This window comes from Peromyscus maniculatus, chromosome 17 (genome assembly GCF_049852395.1).
Source record: "Peromyscus maniculatus bairdii isolate BWxNUB_F1_BW_parent chromosome 17, HU_Pman_BW_mat_3.1, whole genome shotgun sequence".
In the NCBI taxonomy this organism is placed as follows: domain Eukaryota; kingdom Metazoa; phylum Chordata; class Mammalia; order Rodentia; family Cricetidae; genus Peromyscus; species Peromyscus maniculatus.
In genome coordinates this window covers 5,325,467-5,340,376 of record NC_134868.1, presented here as the reverse complement: position 1 = coordinate 5,340,376, position 14,910 = coordinate 5,325,467, and the positions used below count along the sequence as shown (strand labels likewise).

Sequence of the window (14,910 nt, the reverse complement as noted above, 5' to 3'; positions counted from 1 at the left end):
ACTGCTTTAGCCCATGGTGATATTAGGCAGGGTTTTCTGAAACACCAGAGAACAGAGAATATTTGTATATTTCAAAAAATATTAACTGATTATGTTTGTCTAGGCAAAAGTGGCTGTATAGTCTTTGTCAATATTCATGGTCAAGAGTCTGAGGATCTACATCTACTTAGACCACCCCATCTTCACTCATCCTGATCAATGTCCTTCAATCACTAATCATATATTTATTGTGGTAGTTAATCTATACTGTTAAGTTGATAGGATCTAGAATGTAGTAGGAAAAAATCTGAATGTGTCTTGAGGGTGTTTCCAGAAATGACTCCTCTGAGTTTGTAGTATGTTCCTACAAGTGAACCAAATATGAAGACATGTGAGGAAAAATCAATGCTAGCGTCTAACATTTCTGCAGTTGATTTTTGGTTAGTATGTGTCTCAATACCTATTACTGTTGCTCCTTCAATCATTAACTGGCATAAGAATTTTAAGTTCTTTAGTCATTCTCTAACACTGAATATCATGAACTTTGAGGACTCTCCAGGTTTAGTGCCAGATAAAGATTTCTCACGCCACTAGTTTTGTGTTCTAATTGGATATAGGTCCTCAGACTCTTGACCATGACCATTGCCAAAGACTACACATTCACATTTCTCTAAGCAAACCCAGTCGGTCAATTTTTGTCATATATTGTGGTGGTATTGTGTTCCCCAAAATATTGTGTACCTTAATAATCTTATCTGGGGTCGGAGAACAGAAAAGCCACTAGTTAGGCAGTGATAGCACATGCCTTTAAGCCTCGCATTCCAGAGGCAGAAGTCCACCTGGGATCTCTGTGAGTTCAAGGCCACATTGGAAAGAGCCAGGCATGGTGACTCACACCTTTAATCCCAGGAAGCAAGCCTTTAATCCTAGGGAGTGATGGTAGAAAGCAGAAAGGTATATAAGGCATGAGGACCAGAAACTAGAAGCATTTGGCTGGTTCAGCATTTGGCTGGTTAAGCAATCAGGCTTTTGAGCAGCAGTTCAGCTGAGAGCCATTCGGACGAGGACACAGAAGCTTCCAGTCTGAGGAAACAGGACCAGCTGAGGAACTGGTGAGGTGAGATAGTTTTGGGTTGTTCTGTCTCTCTGACCTTCCAGTATTCATCCCAATAACTGGCCTCGGGTTTGATTTTATTAATAAGACTCTCTAAGATTCATGCTACATCTGGCCCCAAAGCAGAAAGGTATATAAGGCATGAGGATGAGAAAATAGAAGCTGGTTTTGGCTGGTTAAGCATTTGGCTGGTTAAGCTTTCAGGCTTTGGAGCAACACAGTTCAGCTGGGATTCATTCTGGATGAGGACTCAGAGGCTTCCAGTCTGAGGAGAGAAGACCAGCTGAGGATCCAATGAAGTGAGATAGCTGTGGCTTGTTCTGTCTCTCTGATCTTCCAGCACTCACCCCAATAACTGGCCTCGGGTTTTATTTTATTAATAAGAACTTTTAAGATTCCTGCTACATCTGGCGCCCAACGTTCGTGTTACGAATTCATGAAAAAGCTGTTTGCCTATGGCCTTGTGAGCCCCAGCTCAGGCCCAAGCTACACTCAGCCAGTTGTGGTGGTGCACGCCGGTAATATTTGCTGAAGGAGACAGAGGCAGTAGGATCCCGAGTTTGAGGCCAGCCTAGGAGGCTAGGGAGCTTTGGCCTAGACTGAACCACAAACAGTGGTGGGACCATGGAAGCAGTGGCTATTGCTCCACATTGCCAGCTCCTTCTAATCATGTTGGTGACTGTGGTGATGCTGCTACCAGGGATGAAGGGTTTACTGCTGTTGGTTCAGAAAAGAATTGCCAGGAGCATTGTGTTACAAGAAAGCATCGACAAAAGTCAGTTTGGAAAAGTGTGGCAAGACAAATGGTGGGGAGAAAATGCTGTGAAGATTTTCTGTTCTAGGGAAGAATGTTCATGGTTCTGAGAAACAGACATTTATCAGACTGTGATTGCTCCAAACCACAGAGGAGGCACAAAAAAAGTCTGCATGGAACCATAACCATACCTAACAGCAACTTTGAAATCTTCAAAAGGACTATGGTAAAGCCATTAAGCTGATTAACACCACGGAAAGATCTGCTTTGGACTACAAACTGCTTAGGACAGTTTTGAGATGGCTAGCTGAGATGATCCAGCCTGACAGACTACTTGAACAAGGACTTGAAATAAGCCCTGAACTTTCCTTTTATGCAGAGACTGGACAAATGATACAGGACTTGACAATTAACCCAAAAATTCTCTTTTCAAGATTCCCTAAAGATATTTTCACCCCTAGAAAGCAAAAGGGAAAAGAGAATATAGATATGAGACAGATCATCGAATCTACTCTGAGAAAAATGATAAAGAAATAATAGGATAAATAAGTAGATCATTGAATCTACACTGAAGAAAAAGGGGAAGATATAAAAATGACAAAAGGTAGACTACTGAATGTATTATGAAAAGAAAAAAGAGAGAATATGGTTATGATAAGATAAAAAGGGAGATTATGGAATCTACTTTTCAAAAGGAACTACTTGTTTTAAATAAGATAAGTAATGAAAATTTTTTGGTCTGAGTTTATCAGATGTTACTGGACTGGACATTGTTAATATATATAATGGAGTTTTTATCTGAATCTGTCAAATGTTAATGGACTAGACATCATTAATGTAATTTTTGGCTGTATATATTGTATATACTTATTGGATAGTTTTTCTTGTATTAGTTATAAGTTTTCTTTAATTTTAGACACAAAGAGAGGAAATGTGGTGGTATTGTGTTCCCCAAAATATTGTGTACCTTAATAAACTTATCTGGGGTCAGAGAACAGAAAAGCCACTAGTTAGGCAGTGATAGCACATGCCTTTAATCCTAGCATTCCAGAGGCAGAAATCCACCTGGGATCTCTGTGAGTTCAAGGCCACATTGGAAAGAGCCAGGCATGGTGACTCACACCTTTAATCCCAGGAAGCAAACCTTTAATCCTAGGGAGTGATGGTAGAAAGCAAAAAGGTATATAAGGCATGAGGACCAGAAACTAGAAGCATTTGGCTGGTTCAGCATTTGGCTGGTTCAGCAATCAGGCTTTTGAGCAGCAGTTCAGCTGAGAGCCATTGGGATGAGGACACAGAAGCTTCCAGTCTGAAGAAACAGGACCAGCTGAGGAATTGGCAACGTGAGATAGCTATAGCTTGTTCTGTCTCTCTGATCTACCAGCATTGACCCCAATAACTGGCCTCGGGTTAGATTTTATTAATAAGAACTTTTAAGATTCCTGCTATAATATATGTACATTCTTGGTTTTCTTTTGTTCTAGAAAACCCTATGTAAAATCATCATGGACTAATACTGTCAGCTGTCCCTATCAGAGAATGGACATTTCTTCTTGCTGTATAGGAATGAAACACTAATTTCTCAGAATATTTCATGATACTATATTTTTAACAGCTGAGTAATACTTCTTTGTGTAAGTGCACCACATTTTATTTATCAATTCTCAGTTGAGAGACATCTAGGTTGTTTTCAGTTTCTGCTTATTTCTAATAAAGCTGCTAAGAATATAGTAGAGCAAGTATCTTTGTGGGACGATGAAGTGTCCTTTGGGTATATTTGCAGGAGTGGTATAGCTGGGTCTTGTGGTAGATTGGTTCCCAATTTTCTGAGGTATCTCCATAGTGATTTTCATAGTGGCTGTACATATTTGTACTTCCAAGCAATGAAAGAGTGTTCCCCTTGCTCCACACCATCAGCAGTATGAGCTGTCACTTTTGCTTTTGAGCTTAGCCATATTGACAGATGTAACATAGACTCTCAGAGTCATGAAATTTGCAGGCTAATGGATAGAACTAGAAAAAAACATCCTGGGTGAGGTATTCCAGACCTCAAAAGACAATAATAGTGTATACTCACTTTTAAGTTTCTATAAGCTATAATAGTATAATAAGTATAATAAGTAAAGATAGTCATGATACAATCCACAAACCCAGAGTAACAAGGGGAGATGCATGGATCACCCTGGGAAGAGGATACATAATAGAATCCATGGGAAGACTAGGGGCATATAGGGAAGGGAACAGGATTGATTAGGTAGGGGGATTTGAGGGAGAATACAAGCAGACATGACTGGAATTGAGAGATATTTTAGAGGTGAGATAGATACCTAGATCATTGGAAACCCCCAGGAAGGCATGAGGGTGACCCTAGTGAAGACTCTAAGTAATGGGTATATGGAACCTGAAGTGGTCATCTTCTGTAAAGAGTCATTGTAGATGACTTGATAAATGGTCTTATTAAATAAAAAAAAAACCATGGAGCCAGATATAGGGGTAAAAACCTGAGAGATCGGGAAAATAGGAAAAGTCACAGCTAACCTCACGCCACCAACTCTGCAGCTTCCAAAAAGAGCTACCTCCTATACACTCATGCCTATATGCCTTACTGTTCTGCTCACTCATTTGCTCTCTGAGTCCAGCTACATCACTTCCCATTCCTTCCCTGTTCTATCACTTGCTGTCTGTCTGTACAGACCTCCAAACTTCTATGATTGGTGCTGGGAGGAAAGGCGTGTGTCACCATGCCTGACTCTCTTCCCCAGTGTGGCCTTGAATTCACAGAGATCCAGACAGATCCCTGTCTGCCAAGTGATAGTATTAAAGGCATGTGTTACTGGTGCCTGACTTCTGTATAGTGGCTGGCTTTTCCTCTGATCTCCAGGTAAGTTTTATTGGGGGACACAGTGTATTGGGGAACACAGATAAAATATCACCACATTTCCACTTTTTTGTCTAAAATAAAAAAGTTATAACTAGTATAAGAAAAATTATATAAAATAAATACAATGACTATGTGGAATATATATGAACAATAAATACATCACAATGTCTAGTCCATTTTCATTTGGCAAATTCAGCAAAAATATGCCATTATCTTTCCTATTTTGATGAGTCCAAAATGTACCTAATTCACTTTCTATCCTATCTTGTATTAACAACAGAAAACTATCCTATGATGTCTTTCAAATTTATACACTTTATACCTCTTAGTGAGTTTCTTTTCTGAAATTGTAAACAAGAAAAACTGTAACTACAACTATCTAATCTTCAACTCCCTCAGAGACCTGAGAAAGACATAATATTATTTAGTAAAACAGGAAGTGCAAACAAGCAACTTCCAAAAAAATGTAAGTTATGACACAAATAGCCAGCTTCCTGAACAGTCACCCAAGGTATCTCTGCAATGTTGGGGCATCATCTTTGACCTACAGTCTTAGCACATCTGACAACCTCATTTGTAAAGGAGGATGTACACAGGGCCTGCAGCTTAATCCCACATTCAGTGACAGTATTCCATGTACCTGATAAACTTGAATTTTGTCAGTGTCATGTCATGACTTAGAACTTTACATTCTGGAAATTGGTGGTATTTTTTAATTTGGCTTTCCATTCTTCTCAGCTTGTGGGTGACTTTATCTACTTTATTAAGTGCCAGTCTACCATTGAGAGGTCAGACTCTCTCAACTTAGTTACTCTTCCAAGAATAAGCCTCAGAGGCTGCAACCACACTTGTCTTGGCAAGGATTGACAGTCACTTTTTATTTATTTGTGTGTGTGTGTGTGTGTGTGTGTGTGTGTGTGTGTGTGTGTCTGTGTGTGTCTGTGTGTATCCTGCTTGTCCATTTTAGACAGCATACTGTCAGCAGTCAATACAAGGACACTTTCTTGCCCAGTGGCTAACTTTTGCCACAATGAAAGTTAACTATATGTGGACGTTTTTCAGTGCCCACATCTAATCTGAAGTAGATTGATGCTTCCAGGAGCAGACATGTCTCATAGTCATTAAAAAAATAAAAAAAAAAATCTATGTTCTTAAAACATCTTAAATTCCATATTCTGTAAATATCTGGAGGGTTTGAAAATGACCTGTCCATCTAAAATATATCTCTGCTTGACCTAGAAAACATACCTAATATGACTACAAGTTCAATTATAAGATCTAACTACTAACTTTCATTTCTTTACATCCTAATAGTTGAATAATAGCATTCAAGAATTAGCAAATTCCATTACACTGTTAAATGAACTGTATAAGTACAATACCTTGAACAATATTAGAAATATACATTCAGTATTTTCTAACAATATCAATCTCAAATTGGTATGAATATAGACAATTTGTAAGCCACATTTTTATCTTATTGTATCTATGTAAATCTATCTCAAATTTGTAGCAACATACATAATTTATATACAATATACAAAAATCTAATCCAATGTAAAATATTTAAAACTAGGGGTGCCTTTTAGAAGTAGATTCAATAATCTACCTTTTTATCTATATCATATCTATATCCTCTCTTTTTTCTTTTCAGCGTAGATTCAAAAATATACCCTTTATTCTATCATTTCTATATTTTTTAAGAGTAGATTCAGCAATCTACCTCTTATCTATATACTCTTTTCATTTTCCTTTTTTATAAACAAGAACATTAAACCTATTCTTTGTTTAGCCTTTTCCCTGACCATAAACAATAACAAGTTGTAACGAATCATTCTAAACAATGATAATTTGTAGGGCAAACAGGATGAGGTTAGCTGCAAAGGTGGTACTGAGAGGAAGTTAGACCAGGTTGTTTACTCTGAGATTAGATGCAAAGATCAGGAGATGATTTCAGGGCATAAACAACTTGTAAACAAATGAGAACATGGTGATCATTAAAACAATTGGTTGGCTCCTTCTATTCCTTCCTAGGGTTCTGAGGTTTTTGCTATAAAAGAGGGTTACTGCCTGACAATAAACAAGTTCTTGCTTGACTTGACTCCCCATTGCATCTGATTGTCTCTGGGTAAGAGGAAGGCTGGGAAACAGGCAAGCGGCTCACTTACCTTTTCTCGGTTCCAGGCCACCTCTTCAGAGGTGACCTCAGTTCCCAGTGAGGCAAGACCCCACAGATGGCTTGCTAATATGGGGCTCAAAAGGATGTTTAGCCAAGGCCAGTCTTCCAGGGTAAGTGAAACCCTCAATATAGGTAATGCAACCTCCTCAAGTGGTAAGCCAGCTCTGAAGGCCCTGTATTATATGCCTAAGTCTAGAGGGCTCACCTAGGAGACTATAATTCTCTTTGCCTCTTGGATACCTAGTGCCAACCTTTTCTCCTGCAGCACCTGGGCCCAAAAGGAAAAGCTGGCAAGAGAAAGGAAGAAACATTTCAGCATACTGCCACCCCTGGGCTTCTACACCACTGTCACAGCCCTTAAGGCAGCTTTTCACCTGGATTCTCTGCCACCCCCTTCTCAGGAGTCAGAGAGGGAGAGTGATTCTCCCTAAGGGTTAAAAAAGGAAAATAGGCCACTGCTGGGGGCTGAAAATGATGGGGAAGGTTCTGAGAGTTAAAAACAATTTGGGCCAAATTCGGCTAGGAGAATGTGAGATGCACAGAAAACTACATGGTGGAGGTTAAAGCAATCGTAAAAGTCACTGCACTCAAGCCCTGTGATCCAAAGGATTCTGGCCCTCTGCCTTGCAACCCCAGGGTTGAGGCTGCTCAAACCTCATACATGGCATTAAGGACAGATATCAATGATGTCGGTACCTACAACCAGCCCCTCACCGGGAGCCATGGGTCAGGGGAAAACTTGGCCCCAGGACCTAATAGACCTCTAGAGTGGTACCCCTGGAAGGCAAAATATCTCAAAGAACTCCACAAAGTAGGCTCTCCATGGGCTCATACCTTACTACAGGATATTGCCTATAATCCTTGTGTCCCCAAGGACTGGTTCGATCTGGCCAAGGCCGTCCTTTCCAGCACCCAATGCATCTTCTATAAGGAGGAATGCTGGACCAGGGCAGAGGCCAATTGGGTGGCTAACACTCCTATCCCTAAAATCTATGGCATACTAGCAGGTACAGCTGAAGGGTATTTGACTGGGGTCCAACAGGTGGTCCTGCAAGGGCTGTACTGAGATCAGGTTAGACAAGCAGGGCTTGTAGCCTGGAGCAAATTAGATGAAGGGTCTACCAACTCTCCCATAGCAGGGGTAAGACAAAAAACCAACAAACCTCTACTGGAGTTCATAGATAGAGTTGAATAGAGTATGTAGTTAATTTTTCCACTCATAGTTGCCCTCAGGAGATTACTGGAGGGACAAGAATGCCCCATACAACATATGAGGGGGCATTCTGGGCTATCAGGATTTCTATCTGTGGGAAACCATCAAGCCAATGAACTGGCATCAGGATCTAGGATACTGACCTTAAAAGATAGTTTAGGAAAGGCATGTCAGCCCTTCCTAAAGGTACCACCCTTTACACATGCAGGGAGTTAACCACAGAGGCCTAGAGCCAAATATCCTCTGACAAACAGATGTTATATTTTGTTTCAATAGAACAAATAGGGAATTAGCCCCCATATTCAGTTACTCTGCACCCCGTGGCCATCACACTCTAGCCTTGGGGCTACAAGGACGCCCACATTGGGCCCCAATCAGGGTCTTCTGCTCCTCAGCCACCCCTTCAAGACCCTTGTGGGGCAGGAGCTCCTGGACTGACAGTCCATATAGAAGCGATGACAGAATACAAGCTTGTAGTGGTGGGTGCTAGAGGCATGGGAAAGAGTACCCTGACCATCCAGCTGATCCAGAACCATTTTGTGGATGAGCATGACCCACCATAGAGGACTTCTATTAGAAACAGGTGGTCATTGATGGGAAGACAAGTCTTCTGGACATCTTAGACCCAACAGGTCAAGAGGTGTATAGTGCAATGCAGGACCAGTACATGTGCAAAGGAAGGCTTCCTCTATGGGTTTGCCATCAACAACATCAAGTCCTTTGAAGACATGCATCAGTACAGGGAGCAGATCAAGTGGGTAAAGGACTCAGACTATGGATGTGCCAATGGTGCTGGTGGTGAACAAGTGTGACCTGGCCACTTGTACTATTGAGTCTCAGCTGGCCCAGGATTTTTCCTGCAGCTATGGCATCCCCTACACTGAAACATCAGCCAACACCCGCCAGGGTGTAGAGGATGCCTTCTACACACTAGTACGTGAGATTCGGCAGCACAAACTGCAGAAGCTGAACCCTCCCGATGAGAGTAGCCCTGCTACATGAGCTGCAAGTGTGTACTATCCTGATGCCAGATGGCAGTACTCTTGCTGATGGTCATCCTTCTCTTTGTGTTTATGGCTGCAGCCCAGAGGAACCAACACCAACCTCAGCAGGTGATCTGGGCAGTGATCAGTGCTGGCAATGGACCTGGCCAGAGGATCCTGGGACATTGGGGATTGGACCCCCCTTTCATAAAGGACTTCAGTTCTCCCAAGTCCCTTAAACCTGGCACCCATAGTGGGGGCACAGTGGGCTTCATGAGTGGCCTTCTTTCCCCAGAGGTCTCATTCCCCTACCCAATGTTCTTTGGCCTCCCCCTCTTCCCTGCAGCAGCCTCTGACACCAACCCCAGGGGAGATCTACCACCTGCCTCCAGCATCCACTACCACTTCTCAGGGCCCCATTGATGGCTCCTCAATGTCCTTGGAGCCTGGGAACAATGGTGACTATACCAAGATAGCCCTTGGTGTGGCTACATCTCACCGCCAAGACCCACCCACTCTTCCACCATGATCCTCACACTCATGGCCAATGGTGGTGGCAAAAGCTAAATCTGGCACCCCAGGGCTTGGGCTAAAGCTGTTTTTGATGCTCCTGCTCCTGGACAAAGTCCCTCCCCACCCCAGGGCCTCTACTTCTCAAGAGATGCTTACTGGTAGAGGCTGTATGTGGCCCAGCCATCTGGCACACCTCTACTCTATGTCCATGCTCTAAAGGATACCCCAAAGTAGTCCCCAGTGTAGATGTATCCAACTGTCTTTTTAAATAAGAAACACAGAACCAATGTAAAAGAGAAAGCCGAGAGATCAGAGCTCAGAGCTAAAATCTTACCCTTCCTCCTGTGTGCTTCTAGCTTCCTGAAAGAGACCTATTTCCTGTGTGTATGTCTTTAAATAATCTTTCTATTCTGCCTTCTCATTGATTGTAGACCCAAACACATGACTGCCTCGTCACTGCCTGTAAGTACAGCCCTCTAGGTCTTGAAGGCATAGGTCTCCAATGCTGGCTGTATCCCTGAACACACAGAGTTCTATGGGATTAAAGGCTTGCACCACCACCACCACGCTCTTTCTATGGCTCTAATAGCTCTGACCCCCAGGCAACTTTATTTATTAACATACAATTAAAATCACATTTCAGTACAGATAGAATACCACCATATTTCCCCTTTTCTATTTTAATAAAAAAAGCAAAAGGTTGTAAATAACAAAAGAAAAACCATATACAAAAGTACAATAACTATATACAATATATACAAGTAATAAATACCTAAACAATGTCTAGTTCATTTGTATTTCACAAATCAGAGAAAATAATTCCATTATCTATTCTATTTTGGTAAGTCTAAAATGTATCTAATTCACTTTCTATCCTAGTTAATCTTCAACTATAACTAACCTTCAACTCCCTCAGAGACCCAAGAAGGAAATAATATTAGCTAACAAAAATAAAAACAGGAAGTGCATGCAAGCAACTTCCAAAAAATTTGTGAGTTGACAGAAACAGGCAGCTGCTTGGACAGTCACCTGAGGTTTCCCCACAGTCTTGGGGCATCATCTTCAGCCTATAGGCTTAGCATATCTGACAGACTCATTTGTGAAGTAGGATATACACAAGGTCAACAGTTCAACCTCACATTGGGTGAGAGCAGTCCATGTACCAGAAACACCTGAATTCCACTAGTGTCATGTCATGATTCAGGATTTTAAATTCTGGAAATTGTTGGTGGTTTTTTTTTAATTCAGCTGTTCATTCTTCTTAGCTGTGTATATATGGCTTCATCTCAGCATCCCCTTCTTCTCCACATACCTCTATTAAATGCCAGTCTACTGTCGAGAGGCATGAGCTTTCAGCTGCTGTTCCATTGCACAAGAGAAGCCATAGGCCCTCTGCTTGTTAAGCTGCCTTCGAAGAAAAGTGCACTATACCTTTTCTGGATTGCAAAGGCCACTTCAGGGATGGTGCCATATTGTCCTGGCCTCAGAAGATGCCTTTTGATAAAGCCATAACCACACTTGTTTTGGCAAGAATCAGTAGTCCTTTATTTCGTGTTCTGTCTGTCCATTTTGTCCTGTTGATTCGAGGATACTTTGTTGTCCAGTGGCAAACTTTTGCCACAATGAAAGTTAACTCCATATGCAGTTTCATCAATGCCCATATTTTCTCTGAAGTAGATTGGTACTGCCAGGAGCTGACATGTCTCAAAAAAGAAAAATTTTCTAAGTTATTAGAACATTTTAAATGCCATATTCTGTAGATCTCTGAAGGGTTTGAAGATGACCTGACTAAAATATATCTGCTCAATTTTTAAAACATATATAATATGACTACAAGTTCTATTGTAATGTCTAACTACTAACTTTCATTCGTTTATATCCTAATAGTCTGTAATAATAACATTCAATGATCAGAAAATTGCATTGCATTGTTAAATGAATAGTATAAATACAATTAGAAATATACATATAGCATTTTCTAACAATATCAATTTCAAATTTGTATACAATATAAAACAATCCAATCCAATGTAAAGTATTTAAAACTAGTAATTGTCTTTTTCTTTTCTTTCTCTTCTTTTCTTTTTTTTAAACAAGAACCTTAAATCTAATCTCCTTTGCTTAGCCTTTTTCTTAACCTCTGACAACAACTTGTAACCAACCCCCCTAAACAATGAAAATTATCCCAGACCCAAAACCCATTAAAAAGACCAAAAACCACCCGCCCCACACCATCTCTTTGGGAATGTGGGCATCATATTCTTGTATTGCTTCCTGCTGGGTATGGGTGAAGTTATCTTTATCCGGAAAGAAAAATTTTAGGTTAATTGTCAATTTCTAGAAAGGTAACTATATCCTTCATTATCCAGTCTGTTTATAATGCCAAAGTTCAGGGTTTATCTTAAGTCCTTATTCAAGTAGTCTTTGAGACTGGATCATCTCAGCTAGTCATCTCAAAATTGCTCTGAGCACCTTGTAGTTCAAAGTTGATCTGTAGATGATGTTTGTCAGCTTAGTGATATTATTATTGTCCACTTGGAATTGTTGTTGTTGTGGGGCCCCATCTTCTTTCTGGAGACTTCAGTTGATGTTAGGCCTGGCTGTGATTTCCTGCAGAAAACTGATAAGAGACTCGAACACAAAGACATATATATGCAGCTAATTGAAGCCTTTTTTTCTAGAATTAGTTAGTATACTATATGACCATTCATATCTTAACAAAGTTTAAAATGTATATACATATAAAAATCTTGTAAATTTTGATATAAAATTCATACTTTAAGAAAAGTTTAAAGAATCAGAATAGAATCAAAGAGTTGAGATTAGTAATAGAATAGTCCCTTAATTAATTTGGCTTTTGTCCTGTCCCATAGCAGAAGATGGCTCTTTTATTCTGGCATGATACAGGGAGTTTGCATTTTCCTTTTAACAACATGCTTGAATTTAAAGAAGGAGAGAGCCATTCTCCAACTCCAAAGTCAGCTTTAAATTTTAATTGAACTGGGACTATTAGAAGACCAATAGTGTTAAATCTTTAGAGAAAAGCAGAAACAAACATTTAGGAAGACATAAAATTTTTTAGATAATATATACCCATACGCCGTTTCACTCTGTTTCCTGGGATAAATGATTTGTTTCTTTTCTTCAGTTGTCTCATTTGTCCAGTGTTCTTCCCCAAGACTAATTTTGGGGATGTTCCTTTTTGGCAAGTTATCTGATTAAATGAAAAGGTATGTGTTACTGGTACAAGTTAGTTTAAATTGAATGTTCATGCTGGTTGATGAACTATCACCTCTTCTAATTAAGAGGTCTCTCTTGTTCAAATCGAACCTTTATCAATTTTGATGGTACCCACAGCTTATCTTCTCCTGTAGAAACAAAAGCAAAACCTCGTCCCCAACGTAATACATACCCTGGTTTCCATTCTGAGGTCAGCACATCCTTAAAGTATATAGGCTGATTTAATTCTGTAGTTTTTTCTATTATCCAATGTCTCTCTGCAGGTGTTGTTCCTTTCTCATTGGCATTCAGAAAATTCAAAGTTAATAGAGCATCATGCACTCTATTTCTGGGGTTTTTGTTATCCCTTTCTGTTTATTTAGCACATCCTTTAGAGTTCTGTTTAATCTTTCTACAACTGCTTGACCTGTAGGATTATGTGGTATGCCTGTAATATGCTTTATATTGTAATAAGCAAAAAACTGTTTCATTTTTAAAAGACATATGATGGAGCATTGTCAGTTTTGATTTGTGCAGGTATAGTCATGATGGCCATAACTTCTAGCAAATGAATGATTATAGAATCAGCTTTTTCAGAACTCAAAGAAGTTGCCCATTGAAATCCTGAATAAGTATCGATAGTGTGGTGTACATATTTCAATTTTCCAAATTCTGCAAAGTGAAACATGTCCATCTGCCAGATTTCATTCCTCTGAGTACCCTTTGGGTCACATCCTGCTGGTAATGGCGTTTGATTGTAGAAGGAACAAGTAGGACATTTCTTTACTATTTCTTTGGCTTGTTGCCAGGTTATGGAAAAATCCTTTTTTTAAACCTTTACTATTGACATGATTTTTTATGAAATTCTGAGGCACATTTCCTATCAATAATTTATCAATCTCATCATTGCCTTGTGCTAGAGGGCCTGGCAGACCAGTATGGGATCGAATGTGAGTGATATATAAAGATGACTCCTTTTCATGATTGTATCTTATAATTGAATAAATAGTGAAGTTAATTCTGAAGCATCAGGGATAAATTCTGCATTCTCAATATGTAATACCACTCTTTCAGCATACTGAGAGTCAGTTACTATGTTGAGAGGTTCTGAAAAATCCATTAATACCAACACAATAGCATACAATTCTGATCTTTGAACTGAATTATAAGGACTTTGAACCACTTTACTTAAATTTTCTGATTTGTAAATTCTACCTTCCTACTTGGCATCTGTATAAAATGTACGAACTTCAGATATGGGTTATTTTCCGCACAATTCGAGGCAAGATACCATTAGCTCTCTCTATAAGATCAATTCTATCGCTTTTGGGATACTTGCTGTTAATTTCTCCCAAAAAATTACTGCAAGCTCTTTGCCAATGTTCACTTTCTGTCCATAATTTTTCAGTGTCCTCCTTAGTTAAAGGTATGACAATTTCTTCTGGGTCTATTCTTGCTAATTGACAAAGTCTCAATTTTCCTTTCCAAATCAAGTCAGAGATTTTTTTCCACATCAGTTTTTAATTTTTTATTTGGTTTATTTGGTAAAAATTTCCATTATAATATAATATCTTCCCTCTGCATTAATATTCCTGTAGGAGAATGCCTAGAAGGTAAAATAACCAAAATGCAATCCAGCTTTGGATCAATACGATCCACGTGCCCTTCATGTACTTTCTTTTCTACCAAGGCCAATTCCTTCTCAGCTTCAGGTGATAATTCTCTTGGACTATTTAAGTCCTTGTCACCTTCTAAGGTTTTGAACAAATTAGTCAGTTCATCATTTTTTACCCCAACAATAGTTCATAGATGGGAAATATCTCCAAATAATCTTTGAAAGTCATTAAGAGTCTGTAGTCCGATCTCAGTTTTCTAGCTTAGCCCCGAGACTAGCGAAAGAGGCAGGGGAGTGCTGGCTCCAATTTCTGCCATCTCCGACTCCAGCCAAGATTGCCAGCAGGCCCTGTTTTGGAGCTGTACCAACGCCACCTGCTGCCTGAAAAGTGCTACTACATGCCCCAAAAACCACGAAAGGTAAGAATATTGTTTCAAGTAAAGGTACTTGATAATTTTAC

The 14,910-nt window shown here is 39.8% G+C and overlaps 1 pseudogene; it reads left to right on the top strand.

The window, feature by feature from the left end:
* Positions 1–8,575: 8,575 nt before the first annotated feature.
* On the top strand, positions 8,576–9,145 carry LOC102914028 (GTPase HRas pseudogene; annotated as a pseudogene).
* The last annotated feature ends 5,765 nt before the right edge of the window (positions 9,146–14,910 follow it).